We start from the raw sequence: 22,007 nt of genomic DNA on the forward strand, positions 1-22,007 counted from the left end.
ATTAAATTTATTCAAATTATTTTGTAATTATATTAGCTATACCTCTCTAGATACTTTAAATCTTTTCTTCCAGAGATTTATTTAATTTGTATATTTTCAAATAATAAAATTAATACATGATACTACATATACAAAACTGTACAGACGTACAAAACCTCCTACACTGACTATGTGGGAAGTCTCCCTCCCAAACCAGAGTTCTGATTCCCAAACACCAAATTGTCACTGATTTCTTATTCTTTAAAACAATGCTCTGTGCATATACTAGCAGATAGATCTGCAGAAATTCGTTTTTAATACAGCAGGTAGCATATGGAAATGCTTCCATATTAGTACATTTGGGTAATTTTAAAACAAAAATAAATGATAGGGATAATACATTGTTGGGCATTTTTTTTATGAATGAAAGATTACACACACATACACACACACACATCACGCACATACACACAATTTAGCAACCCCATACCAGAGCCACAGAAAGGGTTTTTTATTTTTATTTTTTCTAGTCTATGAAATCTGAAAGCTGAAACCACTGCTTATAATACTAATAAATAACAATTTAATAATTTATAAGAAATTTTAAAAAATCATAATAATGCTTTTAAAAATAGCAATAATAAGGAAGATTCAGAATCCAGTCAGTCCAAGGCTTAAATCCTAGTTCAGTTATTTTCTAGGACTTTCAGAACTTAAGTAAGTTACTGATTCTTTGCACCAGTTTCCTCATTTGGCAAAAGTAAGGTGGAGAGGGAAATGAAACCTCCCTCCTGAACTTGTGAGGATTAAATAAATAATGAGTAGAAAGCACCTGGAACCTTGAACCTGAAGGATGATTATGACATGGGGCACACTGTGGAGTTGGCAAGAGACAAGTGCTACAGAGAGGTTGCATAAGATAAAGGCTGGAAGTGCTCATTGGCTTTGGCAGTTGGAAGATCAATGACATTCAGCCGCAGAGCTTAGGGAAGTGCTATGGAAAGAAATCAGAGCCAGTTGCAGGGGTGGCTGGCAGCTAGTGAAGAGGGAAGGACTTGGTGTTGAATGTGTGCATCTTTCTTGAAGTTGGTCCAGTCTCAGAGAAGGCAGGGAAGTAGTCAAAGAAATACTGTCTGACAACCAAAAAGAAGTTATTTTTTTGTCCTTTAACTGCATTTTCTCAACACTACAAAAGGCAGTGTTTCTTTAAGCTCCACTTCTTTATCATGTACAATGGACCCCTCATTTATGCCCAAAACAATGGATAGAACTGTATATATACTGTATTTATGTATATGTATATATATATATATATATATATATATATATATCTATACACACACACATATATATATGTATATATACATACACACACACACACACACATATATATATATATATACATATATACACATGTATATACATATAAATAACAATTTATAAATCAGGCACAGGAGATTAGCAATAATAACTAGCAATAAAATAGAACAATCATGCAAACATGGTCTCACTCTGGCATGCATTCTTTCTTTCTCTTTCTCTCTCTCTCTGAACTGCCACAGGCTGAGTAGTGTATAGAGCATGGATATTCTGTACAAAGAGATTATTCACTTCCCAGAAGGAAAGGAGTGGGAGAGCATGACATTTCACCACACTATTCAGAATCGCCAATTTAATATTTGTGAATTGTTTAGTTCTGGAATTTTCCATTAATATTTCCAGGCTGTAATTGACCAGGGATAAGTAAAACCAAGGAAAGTAAAACACAAATAAGGGGGACCACTGCAGTTCCCTCATTCCTTTGCTTTTCCTATACTTCTCTCACTAAAACTGGCCCCTCTCATCTCCAAAAAACTTTCTGTTGCTGGTTAATGCTCCTCTTCTTCCTCTCCCTGCTTTCTCTGGGATTCTGTCTCAGGAAAAAATCACTGGCAATGACAAAATCCTTTTCAAAAGGCACAAATTATTTACAAACACACAATCCTCTTTGGCTGTCAAGAGTGGGTGGGGAGGGTAGGAATGTTGTTATAAAAAAAAAAATGGGGGCTGGGGTTGTGGCTCAGTGGTAGAGCGCTCGCCTAGCATGCACGAGGCACTGGGTTCGATCCTCAGCACCACATAAATGTAAAATAAAGATATTGTGTCCACCTAAAACAAGCAAACAAAAAATTTTTTAAAAATGTCCCCTCACAAATGAACGAATGATGGATGAAACCAAGTCAAACCCCAGCTAGGCTGCATAGATTCACAGAATGTGCCACAAGGTGTACCTGAGTAAAGCTTAGAGGAGCTGTGGACAGAGCATGTGCCCCTGGGAAACCCTGCAATGCATTGCACAGGAAATAGTTGATCACAGGTACCTTGATAGAGCAGAGGGAGTGATATTTAGGGACAGAGAGCATTCCAGGACCTCTCCAGTTAAGAAAGCCAGTTATCACTCTGCCTACAGAGTCGGCTTCTCAATCTTGAACCACGCACCCTGCTTACACAGTGTTTACCACACTATCCTTTTCCATTTCCGAGTAAGCCATTCATTGCCAAAGCCCAACTGGAAAGTTCTGGCAAATCCTGGGCATCAGGCCCAACATCCCAAGGTGAGGAATGATGGGCAAAAGAAGACAAAAGCCAATGCTCTGAAAGCCTTCCAAGCTCTTTGGAAAGGAGGCCTCTCCCAGCCCCTCTGCTCCTCCTTCAGGAAAACTAGAGCCCAGTTTAACAAAACCAAAAGGGAAAGATTAGACCTATTAAACTTGGTGCTTTCAAAACAATGCTCTGCTTCACTTAAAAATGTAGTGCAAATAATCAAGTTCACCTATTTCACCAATTCAGATGAATGCCAATCCTGAATAAATAATACCTTTTTTTATAGAGAGGAACTCAATCCAGGAGAGGAAGACAATGGAGCTGTAAAGACCAGGCTTTGGGATTAGACAGACCTTGTCACACCCTGACTCTATCAGTTATTATCTGTGTGTCTATGGACAAGTTGCTTAATCACTCTGAGCCACAATTTCCTTATCTGTAAAATGAAGATAATGACCATACCTACTTGGTGAAGTTGTTGTGAGCACATGTCTAGGGCATTGTGCCAATCAGAATGTTGTTGAATCAAGAGTTTTTACTGTTATTACTAGAGGTTCTTGAAGAATTGAATTTCATGAATGTGCAAGAATTTTAATAAAATCTTAAATTTTTGAATGATTTTACATCTACATAGACGTTTCAAATACAATCCAAAGAGTTTCCATGTACCTTCACTTAGATTTTTAAAATGTTAACATTTTGACATTGTCATAGTACATCTGCCAAAACTAAGAAAAAATAACTTGCTTGCATTTTTATTAACCAAATTCAATACTTTACACAGACTGCATTGTATTTAGAAGTGTGTGTTTTTTTTTTAAATTAGCACCATCTATATTATTAATCAATTAGTATCTCGGTATCAAAACCTAAATGTACCTTTTTAAAACACTTGAGAGTTCTTGAAAATCATTTACTCTCTTGGGTGGTTTTTGTGTTTTGTGTCTTGTTTTTGTTTTTACAAACTTGTTGACCTATTAATTGGCATAGTAAATCCATTTTGCATGATTAGTGAAATAGTCAAATACAGGTTAGCATCTGCCTGAATTACCATGATGGTCAATTTACTTGGATTTGAATTAATAAGATTTTATTCCGTCCATGATCATTTCCTTCAAAGAGATGCAGTGTCTGACTCTTAGTTCATGTTCAAAAAAATGTGTATTGCTCAGATGCATACCAAAGTGACAGCTTGATCTGCTTAAAAGCACAGTAAAGTCTAGTTTCCTTACAGTGGGTCTTGTTTTGAATGATCTCTTGAAGCTTAACTTTGCCTTTGCACATAGAGCCTGTTTGTACAAGACTATACGGAATCTGAGCAAATAAGACTCACTGTTTGGCAAACTACAGATTTCTCTACCACCTTTCACTCAGCTAGGAATCATCCCTTGGGGGGAAATCAATTCTGATGTTGAAAAGAAATGTTTTATTTTCATCTCTGAAGAAAGTCATATTCATGTGTACAAATTCAATTTCTCAGAAGCTGCAGTAGTTGTTTTTAATAAACAGCAACTAACCAGAGATGATAAGAATCACCAGGGTGGCTGTGTCAATGAGAAAGACAAAGATAAAAGTGCCCAGCCAACCACGAGCTTCTTGGTGTGCCAGGTAGATCTGCTGCAGCCCTCTGGGACATCAGGGATAAGTTATTACCAGAGAAGTGTAGCAAAGGCGTGGCTTCCATCACCAGTGCTGAATGGAGCCTTTGCATCCAAATCATTCATGCAATTATTCTTTTGTTCAACTCAAAACACAACTATCAAGTAGCAACTATAGACCATATACTAAATTTATACTAGCGAAAGTAGGACCTGTGGATTATGCATTTACCTGGAAGCTTGTTGGAAATGCAGAATCTCAAGCCCTACCACAGACCTGTCAATCAAGAGTCTTCATGTTGGCAAGAGCTTATGGGTTTTGCATTTGAGAAGCATCAGGCCAGGCAACAGGGATCTGAGCCAGAGTGGAGTTAGGGGATAGATGATACAATTATTGAAGAGACTATCAACAAAAGTTGGGTCAGAGTTACAGGAAGACACCAAAAAGGAATGGGGAACCTCCCTGGAAAGCATATCAAGAAACTGTTACCACCCAGCAAAAGCTGTAGCTGTAGGAGAGAACTACCCTGGGGAACCAATGGAGTTTGGTAGAGCCAAGCGGCCATTACCAAACTGTACCTTAACAAGGAGGGAGTTTGGAGAATAAATAACCCCATGCTTTCTCTCATTCTCTAGTAAATGTTGTTCTATCCAACAAAGACAGAGGGTAAGAAAACCTAAATGGTGCAGTCTGTGTGGGCCAGGTGACTAGGGCAGAGAGCTCAGTGGGGAAGGGTAGAAAATGTCCTTGTTAGGGGTCAACAGAGAATATCCATCACACCATAAAGCATGGCCTTTGCTCTCCAGAAGGCTTTAGGTTGCCGCAGTCTCTGGCTGGGCACAAATCACGAGCCTCCACACAGCTTGTAGATTCAAACAGCAATTCTTTATTCCCAAACTCACACCGGCCGTCTACAAACACGTTCTGGGGGAATCCACGTTCTCTGCCAAATCCACACCTGGGCTTCTGTCTCCCAAATATATTGTCTGACCCTAAGAACTCAAGAGGAAACCAGGCAGCAGGATACGCCCTATTCTAAAGGGGGAACACCCTAATCTCCTATTATGCTAAACCAGGAACACCCTAAACACGGATCCGCCCTGGTCCTTGAGCAAGGTCACCTTACATGCAATGTCCTGCAAAATGTCCTATTTCCATGAGTCCTTCCACTAAAGAAACATGGGGTACGCTGGCAAGGAAATTGTCATACCTACTTGGCTGATGGCTCCCAGCATTAGGTATGTGTGGTTTAGAGGTGAGATTAGATCCTATTCTCATGCAAAATCTAGGTTTCCAAAATGGACTTGAATTTGATATTCTAAGATCCTCCCATTTTACTCTTCAACAAGTTAACCATATTTCTGAGCAACTCTTAGGTGAAAGTCCAACTGAGGTTCTAAGAGGAAGATAGAAGTATTAGATATGGTCCTATCTTCAAAAACTTGCAATTTTAGAGAATAAGTGCCGACACAAAAACTTGCAGTCAGAATCTATCAGCCAGAAGACTCGAACCAAAGTTCTGGATTCAAAACTCAGTTCTTTCTCGTACCAGCTGTGGCACTATGGCCACTGATTTCTTAGTGCCTCTGTTTCTTCCTCTGTGACATTGGAATGATGATAAAAATAAGCGCCTGCCTCCAGGGGTTACTGTGATCATGGTGAAGACTAAAATAGCACATGAAAAGTATTTTTGATTGTTATCACCTTGCACATCATCAACATTTTATGTACTGAGTATTGAGGACTAAGAATGAACCATGTCCCCTGTTGCAGAGGATCCAAAAGTAATAACCTTGTAGTTACAGTTGTCCTTCGGTATCCATGAAGGGTTGGTTTCAGGACCTTCCATAGAGGGTCCAAAAATCTATACTATAGTATTTGCATATAAATCTTACATAAAACATGATGTAAAGTTTCCTTCAAATATATTGAAATAATTCAATTGAAGGAGAAAAACCACATGCAGATAACCATGCAGTTGGCATAGAGGTATTGAAAAAAGTAAGTTTGAGAACATCAGACTTCTAGTTACATTTAGTCCCTGGTCCATACAATCCCCATGAGTGTTCTTAGAGAATTAAGAGACTCTTTAAGGGAGCAGATTCCTATGGAGCCTTCTGGTGAAGAGGAAAATGAAATGTAAGTATAAACATAGGGATGCTTTTAAGGAACTGAAGTTGGTTGTGTATTCAGAACTGCTAAAGGAGCTCTAAATATGTATGAGGGACAGCCACTCTGGGTATCCAGTACTAGCAGCTGTGACAACACAAGTCACATATACAGATCCGAGGGTAAGAGTCACCTCTTGAGACTTTGTTTAGTTACCTCTTTGCCAGGATTTCCAAAATTTCAGGCTCCTTTTGTTAGATCTAGCACCAGTTTTTCTTTGCTTTTTGATGAACTTTTGACCTGAACTGCATTTCCAATCTCCAGTCATTTAGTTGAAGGCCATTAGCGACTGGTTAAACACACACATGTGCACACACACACACACACACACTCATAGATTACATTTCCAGACCAATTGAATTGCAGAAGGAACCAATTTGAAAAGTTATTGAATGAAGGCCCTCGAGGAGAGAGATGGGTTTTATTGTTAGCAGTTGGCATGACAACTTGATAGGGTAGAGAGTAATATGTGCTGAGTTCATGTCGTTGGAGACTCTGACAAGTTCAAGGCCAGGGCTTTGCCTCTAAATCTTGTTGCCAAGGTAATGCAGCATAAGGCCAGAGTCCACTGAAATGAATACCTCTGACAGCTCATGCCAGCAGGAGCTATCTGATTAAAAAGGAACTTTAAAAAAAAAGGGGGAGAAGAAGAAGAAAAGAAAAGAAACAGTATTTTAACAAGAACAGGAGGCAAATGCAAAGGCGGAATATTGAAAAATGGTCAGCAGAAAATCTGAAAGGAAAGCAGCCAGTGGGTGCCAAGAGGTAACTAAATCACGGGGTCTGTTTTATTAGCAAGAGATTGGTGATGTGTGAAGATCTGCAGGCAGGGATTCCAGCCTCCCTGGCCATTCGGCATGCAAAATGATACCGTCCCAATTTGGTTCCCTGGCTCAAGTTCAGCAGAATGATTTTATTTGAGAGTTGGCCACTCTCCTCCCCACAGCAGACTTTAATTTGACAGATTTTCTTCTCTGATAATGCATTAAAGAAAATGGTTTCTGAGGGACTTCATAGGTTACACATATTTTAAGATGAGAAGAGAATCCACAAAAATCTCAACCCGGAGGCCACCAAAATGTCACTACCTTCAGCTACTAGAATGGTCTTTTGGACATTTATGTGATTCATGTCCCAGTGATTTGTGAGTTGATTTACAGGATAATATTCCTAAGTTCATGATCTTATGGAATCCTCATTTTCCTAGCTTTATGTGTCAGTTTATTTTGGATTTGTTCAAGATGAAACTATGGTCCTTAGAGGTTCTTATGTTCTAAGAATGGAGAAGAACAAGTTCTCAAATAGATAATTATATTTTCCATGGGAATTTCAACCAGGCTCCAAAAGAGCTGTCTCTCCTTTACACTTCCAGGGACTTAATGGGGGTATAATCACTAAATGGGGATAGGTGGGCAAGAGGGTAAGTGCTGAAATCCGAAAGGAATTCAGAATCTCAGATTAGCAATAGTAAAGTTCCTATAAATTCAGATCAGAGTATCATTTCATGAGTAAGTAAGGGAGTGAAAAGTTACTAAGCTTATCCTTACCCTATACAAGTAGTTTATACTGTATAAACTGTAATGGCAAGAATAGTAACCTCATAGTTTCAGTTGTCCTTCGGTATCCATGAAGGGTTGGTTTCAGGACCTTCCATGGAGGGTCCAAAAATCTATAGTATTTGTTGCATATAACTCTTACATAAAAAGTATAGTATTTACACATAACCTACTCAAATCCTACTATAGACTTAAAACCATCTGAAGATTATTTATAGTACCTAATACAATCTAAATGCTATGTAAATAGTCATTATATTGTGTTGTTTAGGGGAATAATGACAAGAAAGAAGTCTGTACATGTTCAATACAAATACAAATTTTTTGGCCAACTGTACTGACAAAAAAATCCAACTCTTGCCACTGCAAATGATTATTTGATAAGTGACCTTAGCAAAGTATTTACTGTGTTTGGTCCCTGTTTCTTAAGGGTATTTTGTTTTTGAATGAAGGGTCTTAATACATAGCCTAGGCTATTCTCTAACTCCTGACTTCAGGGACCCTACTGCCTCAGTCTCCTGAGTAGCTAAGCCCACAGGTATACACCAGAGCACCCAGCTTATTTTTTATGTATTAAAATGAGAGAGATGGTCTTAGCTTTCACCTGTGGCAGCAGTTCTTTTCTAGGATGTGCAGTCAAATCGTGGAAGGAATTTTAAGAAATTCAGATTCCCTGGGCCCCACTCTAATTTCTGCTGAATCAAAGTTTCTTTTTAAAAGCTCTACACATGATTCTAATTTCCATCTTTATTTAAAAATCACGTTATGCATAATGTGTAAAGATGAGTTGGCTAATTATGTGAGTTGTCATGAGCTTTCTAATCAATCACTAAAAGTTTATAGCTAAGTTCAGCTTATATGTTTTTTCAGCTTATATTTTAATATCTGAAACAGGGCAAATTAATTTGGAATGTAGGAAACTTGGCATACATAAAGTGGTTAATTTCCCTCTACCACTTGAAGTATTTGGAGATGTTCAAGCTTTAAATGAAAAGCTCTTTGCAGTAAAACTAGGTTCATAGTTTGCAATATTCCTTTCAGTCTTTATTGATCTGAACAGAATGATAACGATGTTAATCTCCTGCTTGCCGGCACTTATTCTGAGTGCTTTATAAGTGTTAACTCATTTGATCTTACCTCCTCTTACCCACATGCAGCGGAGAGATTAAGTAACCTAAGATCTCCAGGATAATGAGGTAGAGGTGGGCTTTGAATGCAAGAATCCCACTCCAGAGACCCACAGCTCAACTACTCGGTTAGTCAGATGTTTCCAATGAGCAAATTGCTCAACTTTTCAAGTAAAAGCAAAAGCCTATGTATAAGAACTTTTCTAGGCCTTAGAGCATCATCTCTTTAAACATGCTCCCTAGATTTCCTGCATCCGAAACATCCAAGGTACAGGTGCCAGGGACCACTCCCAGACCTGTTACACTAGAATCTCAGGGTGCAATGAGCACTAGGAACTGACATTTAGAAAATACACTTCTCAGGTACTCCCTAGCTCAGTAAAGTTCAAGAGACACTGGCCTGAATGAGCCAGAGCAGAATATATTGACAGCCCCAGGAAACAAAGCTGTTTTCTAGAATATGACATCAGTTGCTGCCTGGGGCAGAACATTCTGTCAAGAGTGTTCAAAGAGTGTGCAAAGTACAGGTTCTGCTAGGGAAACAACTGGTCATTGTCTTTCACAGAAGAGAGCCAGCAAACTCCCCTCTGTGAAATTTGTCTTCAGGGCCCAGATCTCCTTTCCCCTCTAGAGGCTCCCCCTCGCTCCTTGGTGATATGGCTAGCACTGGCCTTGAACAACCGTTTTCCTTCCTTCTCACTATCCAAGTGCTTCGGAGGCTCTGTGTCAATTCACACAATGGTTGAGGCCGAGAGCTTTCTCTTTGGAATGCGGTCTGGCCCCATTAGGTCTCTGAATTGAACAGAATTCCCTGACTCACAATAAACATGGGACCTCTTTCAGACTGGCAAAGAAAGGGAGGCCAAGAGGCTAACACAGAGGGATGGAGTGCTGTACTGTGGAATAAGTCCATGAAGATTTTTTTTTTAATTTTTATTATGGTTTCTTTGTTGACTCAAAAATTATTCTTTTTAACATTTATTTTATTTATTTATTTTATGTGGTGCTGAGGAACGAACCCAGTGCCTTACACGTGCTAGGCGAGTGTTCTACTGCTGAGCCCCAGCCCCAGCCCCCATGAAGATGTTCTAAGGAATTGAAAAAATGTTTATAAAGCTTATTGAGGTATAATTTATACACAGTAAATTTTACCCTCTTTGAGTATACAATTAATGAGTTTTCAATGATACTCAGCTTCATACCACCAAGGCCAGTTTGATGAATTTTGACTGATGTATCTAGTTAAGTGAGGGATGTCACGTAAGTTAGAACATTTCCATCTCCCCCAAAAGCTCCCTTATACCCCTTTGTAATCAGGCTCACACTCTTAGACCCCAGCCCTTGGCTAGCACTGATCTGATGACTATCAGCATTCCAGAATGTCACTTAAAAGGTCTGTGGCCTTTCATGTTGCATACATCAGTAGTTTCTTCCTTTTTATTTTAAGTAGTAGTCCGTTGTATGGACATACCATAATTTTGTTTATTGATTCACAGGTTCATGAGCATTCAGGCTACTTCCACTTTGGGGCAGAAATTTAAATTTAAATGAGTACTAACTTCAAGCATTTATTGAGCCCGCACATAAGTATCTTCTGGAAAATGAGAACGTTTATGTTTTTATAGCTTCTGATTAAAAAACAAAAACAAAAAACTATAATCACTCTGGAAATGCCTAATGAAGAAGTAGCTTCATTTGTGGCCCTGGAAACAAATATGAAAAAAAAGAGAGAATGCCATTAAATAGTGCTGAGTTAGTAATTAGAGAAAAAGCATTTTGGAAGCCCTTTGGGAGCCCCAAAATGATACTACCATTCTGAGACACATGAGGGCGCTCTAACAAGCCAGCATTAGCTTTTTTTTTTTTTTTTAAATTCTTACAAAGGTTGTTTTTTAATTTATTGGAATGCTTTCATGAAAACCCTGGTGAATTCTCACTTTTACCCTTGGTCTCGTTGGCCACTCTTGGATGATAGAAAAGAATTTGGCATCAAGCAAATCTGTCCTTGACTAGTCTTTGGAGGGTTATTGTACCCAACCATAATTTTATAGTGGAGGCTTCAGTCAGCTTCCCTGCTTAAACTCAAATGGAAAAGCCTCCAAAGGAACTCGATCAGAATGCCTCATAAATCACAAAGAGAACTGGGATTGTCCCGAAAGTTCCTTTTTCATTATTGTTGTTTTCAGGCCTTCCCAGAACTTGGCACACAAATATTAAAAATCAATGGCTGGACAACATTTAAGGAAGACTTCTGAGCTTTGTCTTTCAGTGGGTCAGTCAGCCTGTTAGCTGATCGAATTGTGCACTCTCGTCAAAGTAGCCACTGTGATCAATACAGAGGAAAACTTTTTCAATAAAGCAGCCTGGAGAGTTTAGGGTTGCTGGTTTTGGCTATGGAGTGGCTGTTAGAAGAAAAACAAAACAAAAGTTCTGGATACGTTTAAACATTTTTGAAAATCGATGACTCATTTGTTATATTGTAACCATACAAAATAAAAGACACTTTTAAAAACTTGTTTTACAATGCTTTGGTGGGACTCTAAATGAATTGAGTCCTGGGGGTGCATGATTTTTGTGCAAGACCTAGCAAGGTTTAGGAGTCCCTCTCTTAGGGAAAGCACTCGATTCCATTGTTTACAAGAATGCCCCTGCAAATTCTATCATTAAAAGAATAAAATGCTCACTTGCAAAAAAAAAAGTCTCTTAGTAAAACCTGATCTGAAATACGACTAATTGTTTTAAGCAGAAAATTATGTCTGGCTGTTATAAGCAAATTATATAACAACAGGGCTTTAAAATTAGGAAGATAGTAAAGAGATGATTCTGAAGACAGGTTGTGATCCTGGTAGAGCTTCTTTAATCAGTTTTACCCCTAACCCCTATGCTGGGCACCACCCAGAGGGACCAATGTGGTGTGCTCTTGTGATTTGAGTGAAGTCATGAACTACTCAAGGAGACTGGGACCATCACAGAATCCCTCTGTGGGTCCTCTCAATCACTCCCTTCAAACACATTTTTGCATTCTATCCTTATCTTACTCCTGGCTCACTGGGTGATAAGTATGCTTTTAAAAGCACAGGCAAAATCTAGGGATATAGCTCAGTGGTAGAGCACTTGCCTAGCAAGTGCCCAAGGTCCTGTGTTCCTCCCCCAAATTGCAATAATAATAATAATAATAAATTAATTTAAAATGAATAAAAATAAAAGCACGGATCAGTGAATCACCCTTGATTTTCTGAGCTTAAAAGTAAGTTTCTCATCCTAAATCTTAATTTCTTCCACTTTAAAATAGATTATAATTGTATCTATTCAGATAGATACTATAAAATTACAGATACCTAAAATAGGTAATATCACAATAGATTGTACCATTATAGTACATATATGAAGTTGTTGAGATTAAAAAATATAATGCACATAAAAATGGACACATAATAAGCCCTCAACGGGGACTGTCATTCTTATTATCATCATCATTAACAACCTTATCATTAATTTCCAGTTTGACCCCTTTCACTGTGATCTGGTTATCCATTCTCAAGGTCCCATGGAAAGAACTTTACTCGTAATCAACCAACCCTTAACCTCTTCTGTCTCTTCATCTCCCCTGAAGATTATTCTCCCCTCCTACCAAGATTCACATGCAAATGCAGCTCATGCTAACACTCTTGTCCCAGTACATAATAGATTGTGCTAAGAAGGGCATCGCTTTAGCTAGCCATCAATTTGTGTAGATTTTTCTTAGAGGTGGCACATGCTCCATTCTATTATAAGTCCCTGCAGAATTCCTCCACCCCAGAGAGAAACATGACTTCAGGAACATATTCTGCCTATCAACAAACATCTTCTTATAAATGAGAGGCAGAAAGAGTAAATGCGAACGGAAAGGTGTTCTGTTTGAGGAGAGGAAATGCTGCTTTATATCATTTCAACTATGTCCCCGCAAGCAATCAAATCAAGGCACAAGCTGACAGTTGTAGCTCTAAGTTTTGCAAGAGAAAGAGAACAGAGGAAAAGGAAATCCAAAGAGACAATAATCTCAGCTTTCCAGAACTGTCTCTGACGATAAACTCCTGCAAAAGATGAATGAGAAGGAGCCAAGTATCTCAAAATAGCCAAGTGTTAGCTTTTCTTTTGAATACTAGCAGGAGGTCTTACTGAATACACAATACAGAATAACTTAGAAACAAGTTGTACTTTAAATGAGTTTTTTGATTAGTTGGTGTAGTGTTTAAGAGTGTAGATTCTGTATCTGTCCAGTTGGGCTTATATTTTGCCTCTACTACTTTCCCTTAGCCTTGGTTTTCCTATATAGAAAATGGTGATAAAAACATTGTCTTACAGTGTCATCATTAGAATTAAATGATAGTCCATTTAGGCTACTAAGCACAGCACCTGGAAATGGGAAAGGGGATGGGAATTGAAGGAGAAAAATAATAATATTAAGATTAAACAGAGTGAGAGGGGGCTCTTCCAGACCAATGACAGGAGGAGGTGTGGATGCACCAGGTGATTAACTCAGTTCTATACACCTGGAGTCCAAGCAAAGCACCAAGGAGAAGAAGCTGTAGCACCTGGACCTTGATACCATGTTTGTCTGTTTGGCTAATTTCCTTGATCTCCACTGTGTCTGATTAAATGTGTCTTCTGGATAGTCAAGTTCAGAGAAAATGAGTAATAAAAGAGAGCTAAAACAATGACACCCATTCATAGGAATAAATCCACAGACTAAAGAGACTTCAGGGGCTTTTCAGATCAGCTCCCCAAGGCCGAAGAGGTTAAGTGGCCGCCACAGTCATGCAGCTAGGCACTAGCCAAGCCACAACTGGACTCTGAAGGCAGTTTAGAGCCCTCCCACCCCACCCACCAACCCCATACATCAGGCTGCAGGAGGAATGGAAATAAGAATAATGCTACTTTATTTCATATCTTACATTCAGTATAAAAATGAAAGAAAAGTTCCAATACAGGCATCTTTTAAAGTTCAACTCACAATGGGCCTTACACTTTAAATGGGTCACTGTGCATCACCATGGTGATTCCTCCAAGTTTTCCTGGAATCATCAGCTGTTTTCTAATGAGGACACTCCCCAGAACTTGTAACCCCACCAAACAGATAAATATTTCCCAGTAGAAAGTACTTCGCTCCTTGTGCGGCTTGGTCAGCAATTGCTTTTCCTTCTCCACTTCTCAGGAAACAGCCCAAAGCCTCCTCCTACATTTACTTTGGACCTCTTGATTCTGCCAATGATGAGCTACTTCCCCAATTTTGTATTGGGAAATAACCACTTTTTTGCCTCTTTCTAACTGAGCAGTGAGTATATCACAATTTAAAAGCCTTGGAATAGCAATGGCAGTGCCTCAAAAAATTAAAAGCACTACCATGTGATTCAACAAGTCCACTTCTAGGCACATGTCCAAACAAATTAAAAGCAGGGTCTTAAAGAGGTCTCTGGACATCCGTGCTCATAGCAGCTTTACTTGCAACAGTCAAGAGGTGAAAGCAACCCAAATGTCCTTCAACTGATGGATGAGTAAACAAAATGTGATATAGAGAGATATAAATATATATGACAAAATATTATTCAGCCTTAAAAGAAGGGCAAATTCTGGCATGTGCTATACCATGGGAGAACCTTGAGCACATTAAGTAAAATAAACCAGTTACCAAAAGACAAATACTTTATGATTCCACTTATATGAGGTCTCTACAGTAGCCAAATTTACAAAGACAGAAGGTACAATGTTTGTTGCTGCCAGTGGGGAGACAGGGAAGGGAAAAGTAGTATGATGGGTATAAAATTTTGGTTCTAGGAGATAAAAAAGTTTCTGGAGGTTGGTTGCACAACAATGTGAATATATTTAATAAAACTGAACTGTACATTTAAAAATGACTAAGATGGCAAACATTATGTTATATATATTGTACCAAATTACCATAGCTAATTTTTTAATTTTTGAAAATAAAAGGCATAAGAGATGGAAATACCTAAGTCCTGTATGATTTGTTACAGGCACGTGTACAATTATTTCAGATGATCTCATTAGTCTCACCATGCTTCTCAGCCATAGTGGTGAAGATTCACTGTTGCAGTCTCAGGGCATCAAGTCTGCCAAAAGCATGAACTGAAAGGCACCATATGTAGACATCACACAATGTCTGAATAATTGTCCGCCTGGATTTCTCAGGTTTCCCCTTGGCCCATATGGATCTCCAATCAGCTAGAGGTAGATGTTCTTGTTTTGTAAATGCCCACCAGATTTCTTCCGTGTACGTTATAATTTTGACCAAAGTTTAGAAATGATTGCTCTTTTGAATTCACAGGAAAAAATTGATTCTCTCTAAAATGAAACAATCAAAATTCTTGAAGTTCAAGTTCTTATTCATGACACAGTTTACAGAAGAATATTTTTACCTACATTAATGGGATTCCTACATTGAAATCCTAACCCCTGGGGCTGGGGTAGTGGCTCAATGGTAGAGCGCTTGCTTGCCTGATATGTATGAGGCACTGGGTTCAATTCTCAGCACCTCGTCTAAATAAATGAATAAAAAAAAGGTCTATCAACAACTAAAAAGTTAAAAAAAAAAAGAAAAAGAAAAGAAATCTTAACCCCTGGTGCATCAGAATGTGGCCTTTTGGAAATGGTGTTTTTACAGATATAATTAATAAAGAAGAGATCATACTAGAGTAGGGTAGATCCTCAATCCAATATAATCTGTCTCCTTATAAAAAGGAAATTTGGATAGATTCACACAGAAGGAGAACACCTCATGACCGCAAGGCAGACATCTGTAAGCCAAGGACAGCCAAAATGGCTTGCAAACCATTAGAAGGTACGTGTAGTATGGAATGGATTCTTCTTCACAGTCCCCAAAAGAATCCCCCCTGCTAGTGTCTTGATTTGGGGTTTCTAGCCTTCAGAACTGACACACAATAATTTCTATTGTCTAGGCCAAAAATAAATAAAAATCAAGGACTTTGGCATGAACTTTACTCACTCCAGTATTTGCCTTTTCTTTGACTCTTCTGCCTCTTAACTCCTGCTGTTTTTCAACTCTTTTCTCCAAAGTTTTTCTGCCCTGTAGGACTCTTTACCCATGCAACATTGTGTACTGAAGTATGTCCAGGCTTCATTTTTATGTAATTTAATGAATATGTTTGCTTTTCATTATAAAAGTGCTACAAACTCATTGTTTGAAAGTATACTTTCACACAATGCATAAAATAAATAAAGTAAAAGGAGAACTCTCTCTTCTTCCCTACCTGACAAGAGACACCTTACTAGGACTAATCTGTTAAAAGTGGAATGTATTTCTTCAGAATTTTTGGTACCTGTATATGCATGCATATGATTTATGCATTGATTTTAAAAAGATAAATGTTCTGCAACTTGCTTTTCTTCAATTAATAATATGCTTTGAATTCCTTTTCATGTCAGTCCATATAAGAATGCCTCTTTTCTTATGGGTGTTCCTTACTTTATTTAATCAATTCATCAATAAAAGATATTTAGACTGGTTCCAGTTTGCTGCTATTCCAATCAGCACCAAAATGACCATCTTTGTATTTGTATCTTTGAGCATTCATTTGAATAGATCTACCAGATGAATTTTTAGAACTCTTGGATCAAAGGTCACACACATTTACATTTCTATATTCTCCATAGCCCTTCTTACCAAATGAAGATAGGATGAATCTGTATTCTTACTATCTGTTACTTCAAAAGATTGATTTTATTTATTCTCAGCCTCAGTTTCCTTGGCTGCAAAGTGAAGATAATTTAAAGTCTTTCTTAGAGTTGTTCATAGATTAAACAAAATGTTTTGTTCATAATAGCTAGCAGTTTGCACACACATATCCCTTCTCTCTCTCCATTTTTTTCATCTTTTAACTCCTCCCTGGGTTTTTGCAAAGATTTGGCAAAGATCCCATTTTATGTCAGCAAATGTTTATAGACATCTAATATTTCAGGGTTTGACAAATGCTGAGGTGGACTCTGAATGCTTTTTTTTTTTTAAAGTTCACTGTCCTTTTTGGAACTTACAGTACTGCACAGGAGGAAAACATCTCTCAGATCTTAGGGTATGTAGCCCCTTACTTAATATTCTTGGAATGAATGAGTAGAGAAAGGAAGGAATATTTTGGGTGGGTAACACCACACAGTTTGGAGAAGAGCTTAATGGTAGTCCTATAAGCTTGGGTAAGGAGCAATGGATATGATGATTCACAAAACTTTTCCTTTGCATTTCATCTAATGGGAGGAAGGCATTGGAACGGAATACCAAAGCATTTGGCTAGAAAGATACTCGAAATCTCATATTTTATCTTGAAACTTCACATCAAATTTGTGTTCTACTCTTTGACATATTGTTATCTTCCATTTAAATGGCATCTTTCTAGGATTGAGGTAAAGTGATACTCCAACAAAATGTACCATCTTTATCAGGTGGCTCAAGTTCCTCCTGGCATACTTTCAGAGAGGTGTGTACTAGAGTTTAGGAAACACGCAATTTAGATAAATGTTTAATGAGCTCTCACTGCCTGCTTCCATCTGTCTGTCCTACACACTTGCCTCACAACTCTTCCCTCCCAACTTCTGCCAAAATCCCAACCCCTCTGGTCTCCTCAATCATGGTTATGTTTTCCTAACTAATCTAAATTTTATATTGAAATACCACTATGCAAAAAATATTTAGGAAAAATAACTGCAAAACTTTTCCAATAATATTTGAGGTCATTAAGTCTCAGGGGACACCCTTCATTCATACACATTGTGCTGGTTTCTTGGTCTGTTTCATCCCTGTCATCTATGTTGGTATACTCTTGGAAGGATTTGGCTTGTTTTATTTAAATCTTGAAAAGTGCCCAAACTAATGCTGTGGTCAATTAAAGTAGCTGGAGTTTTGAGCACTCAGTTTAGTGTTCCCCTCTGTGTTTGAAGGAGTCTGTAAATGGAACATATGTTTTGAATTGCTTCTCCAGAGCTCTGATCTGTCCACCTCTTCCCCATCTCCATTGCCTGGGCTGTGGGTTAGGTCCTTATCTTCCATTGCTTAGATTATGTCGCTGACTCCCTTGATGGATCTTGTTTTTCCACTCCACCCCCAATGAGTCTGCAAGAGTAGTTTTCCTAACACAGGGATCAGCCCATGCCACTCCCCTCCTTAAGATTTAGATGGCAACAATCCATAACTATACGCAACAACATCATGTTTCACTTATATGCATGCCTGAAAGAAGTCAGAAACAAAAAAGTATGCACATTAAATAAAGCGCAAAACCCAGCAAAACCAATCAATGATGTTAGAAGTCAAGATGGTGGTTACATTTGGCGGGGATGAGTAGTAGTAGTGATTGGGAGGAAGCATAAATGAGCTTCTGATAGGTTGTTAATGTCCTATTTCTTAATCTGGGTGCTAAGAAAATAAATGTGTTCCATTTGTGAAAATCCATCCAGCTTGTTTGAAGCAATCTTTTCTGTCTATTCCTTCAATAAAACATTAAAACAAAGGAATAAACAAACAACACTTGTTGCTTCACCTTAGCACAAATACATAGTCACTCATGTGACTCTCACTTGTCCTTCCATCAGTCATTGGCCCTGTGAACTTGTCACACCACACAGCTCAATGTTCTCCAAACATGGCACACTTATTTTTCCTGATGCTTGCTAAACAGCAAGCCCTTCTGCTGAAAGTTGACTTATCCTCTGGGGCCCCCACTAAATATCACCTTCTCCAGGAGATTTCTTCCTGATCAACCTCCAGTAAATTTAATGGTTCCCTTCTCTGTACTTCCACAATACTTTGTAATTTCTTTTTTTCTATAGCTGCTGTGAACATACCTCCCATGTTAATAAAAAAGGAAAAAAAGAAAACAGAACACATGGTCAGGGTGGCCTGGATAACACATAGTATTGCTATAAAGTAATTTCTCTGGATTTGTCTCTCTAATTAGACCTGAGGTTCTTCATCATTTTTGAGCTATGAACCCCTTTGGCAAACTTGGCAAGCATAGGGACCCCCATTTAAAGTAAACTTTTACTGAAGTAGGACTCTAAATGCATAAATTATAGATGTTCAATTCAATGAACTTGAGCAAATTGAATACATTCATATTTCTAGCATCTGGAACAATAAATACTTATCCTAAAAGCCTCAATCTCACCCCATAAAGAGTAAACTATCTTGACTTCTAACCTAAAGATTAGTTGTATGCTTTTCAAATTTATACAAATTATACCATATAGTATGTTCCCTTTTGTGTCTGGTTTCTTTGTTCAGCCTAAGGGTTGAGATGCATCCATGTTTCTGCATATAACAATTATTAATTCATTCTCATCTCTAGGTGGTATTTAATTGAATCAATATACCACTGCTGATTTATTCATTTTTTTAAAATCTAGCAGCCCTTAACCACTGAGCCACATCCCCACCTTTTTTTTGTTTTTTGTATTTTATTTAGAGACAGGCTCTGGCTGAGCTGCTTAGGGCTTTCTAAGTTTTGGAGGCTGGCTTCCCAAGTATTGGGATTACAGGCATGTACCACTGTGCCCATCTATTCATTCTTCTATTGATGGACATTTAATTTGTTTTCAGTTTTATATTTAATTAATAGTGCTGTTCTGAACATCCTCATATATACAATATATGTATGTACTTGTTTCAGAACATTGAATCTATGTTCCAATACCTAAAATAAGACACACAGGAGCAAAAAAGAAATAATTACAGTTTTTGAAATGAAAACCAAAATTTGAGATATAGTTTCACATGTACTTCTTTATTAACACAATTCCTAGATTCAGCAGTGGATCTAATAACTATTATAGTTTCAAAGTAATGATATATATACATGAACAAAATTTCAAAATTTCTCCTGAACTATATAGCATGCTATGAAAATGTCTGTATTTTCTGTTGATGACAAAGTCATATCTAATGTGACTATTTCTATTATTTTTGAATATATTCATAATTGAAGGAAATCATAAGTTTCATTAAAGATTAGTGAAAAATAGAGATGTGATTTCCCCCTCACCCAAGACCAGAAAGCCCCTTAATTCTATTAAGAATCTCTGATCTAGACTGAACCCCTTTAAAAGCAACATTCATATGCCAACCATATTAAAAATTCAGAATCTGGCAAAAACTTGGCACACAGTAGATGTTCAATATATAATTTTGAATGACAAACTCATGAATGACACTACTTAACTTTTATTGAGCTTGTAGTATATGCCAGGTATTATGCTAAGCACTTGAAATGTTCTTAAATCTTCACAAAAACCTTTTGATTACTGTCCTTATGTAATTGATGAGGAATCAGAAACTTGGATAGGCATATAATTTTTAAAATATTTTTTTTAGTGTAGTTGCACACAATACCTTTATTTTATTCATTTTTATGTGGTGCCAAGGAACGAACCTGGGGCCTCGCATGTGCTAGGCGAGCGCTCTATCACTGAGCCACAATCTCAGCCCCAACTCAAATATTTCTGACCCCTAAACCTCAACTGACTGCTTTTATATTTTACCATTGACAAATGAATGAAGAGATTAATGCAAAAATGAATGAATTTAACCATGTACATCCTTTATTCCACTAATCTTTACAACTAGTAGAACAATTTCAAAAAGCAATTGGCTGGCATTAGTGATACAGTGTGGTTGCTGAAGAACAGTTTTTAAAAGGGTAGAATTAATATTTTATTGTCATTTATACTCAGACTGCAGTTGGGTACATAGTTTCCATACTTCATATTTTCCTTAAATTTTTAGAAACTGCAAGCTTTAAACAGCTGATGGGTGGTTATGTTTTTCAGAAAACACGATTAGAGAAATTCATTAATGGTGGCTTTAAGCTTTTCTTTGTTAGTTCCAGAAAATTCACCCACCTTTTGGCCTTTTTTAAAAAACTGGAAGGTGGGCATGCATTTGACTTCACACTCCACAGCAACATCCTGACAGGCATCCACATCTACTTCCAGGAACAATGCATTGGAATATTTTTCAGAGAGAGAATGAAGGAAAGGCTTGATCATTTTGCAAGGGCCGCACCAGTTGGCCGAGAAGTCAACTACCACAAGTTTATCTCCTGCAGCCTCCAAGGCTTCCTGAAACACTTCCTTGCTGTCGATCTGTTTCACCATTTTGCCTGTTGGGGGTCCGACGAGCAGCTGCTGGAGTGGATAGAAACAGATCCAAGGCGCCTGAAAGAGCTGGAACAAGGATATTTCTTTATATGAAAAAACTTGGCCCCTTGAAAAACTCAAACTCCAGTGCTTATTAACACTGGCTGTAATCAACTGAACTGTCTTCTAGTAAATGCTAGATGTCAGAATGCCTACAGTACCAAGCTCAAGTAGATACTCCTGAGTCATGGAGACTTATTTCTTATCACAGAAACCAGTTCTTAGCACACATCATATTGCTTATGGAAAATTATCTGATCACCAAATCTCCCCTCCTTTCTAGGAAAACACTCATAAGGGTCACACTCCAGTTTGTGACATATTGTCCCATGTAAGATCTTGAGGAAACAGTGGAGAGGAATAAAGGAACCCTGGGATGTCAGGGATTCTAGAATCTTCTCTTGTTCCTAGGGCTTGAATAGGTGGATGTCTTTACAGGGAAATAAACCAGTTGGTCTTTTGATTCTGAAGATCTTTTGGTCCAAAGGAAAGAGATTAAGTTCATTCATTTTTCTGAAAAAGGTGTTCTTCATATAAGGACTTGTAAAATTTAAGAAAATTTAACCAGGTGCTTAGACATATTTCTAAACTTATCTATTCTTTTTTAAAAAATATTTGTAAGTTGTAGATGGACACAATATCTTTGTTTTATTTATTTATTTTTGTATCTGGTGCTGAGGATTGAATCCAGTGCCTCATACATGTGAGGCGAGCGCTCAGCCACTGAGCTATAGCCCCAGCCCCCTAAACTTATCTATTCTTATTTTACTGTTTTCAAAATCATACAAATAGCTGG

The 22,007-nt window shown here is 37.9% G+C and overlaps 1 pseudogene; it reads right to left on the reverse strand.

Annotated features, from left to right (window-relative positions):
* Positions 1 to 20,851: 20,851 nt before the first annotated feature.
* On the reverse strand, positions 20,852 to 21,169 carry LOC143381423 (thioredoxin pseudogene; annotated as a pseudogene).
* Positions 21,170 to 22,007: the final 838 nt, after the last annotated feature.

Source organism: Callospermophilus lateralis, chromosome 15, assembly GCF_048772815.1.
Source record: "Callospermophilus lateralis isolate mCalLat2 chromosome 15, mCalLat2.hap1, whole genome shotgun sequence".
In the NCBI taxonomy this organism is placed as follows: Eukaryota; Metazoa; Chordata; class Mammalia; order Rodentia; family Sciuridae; genus Callospermophilus; species Callospermophilus lateralis.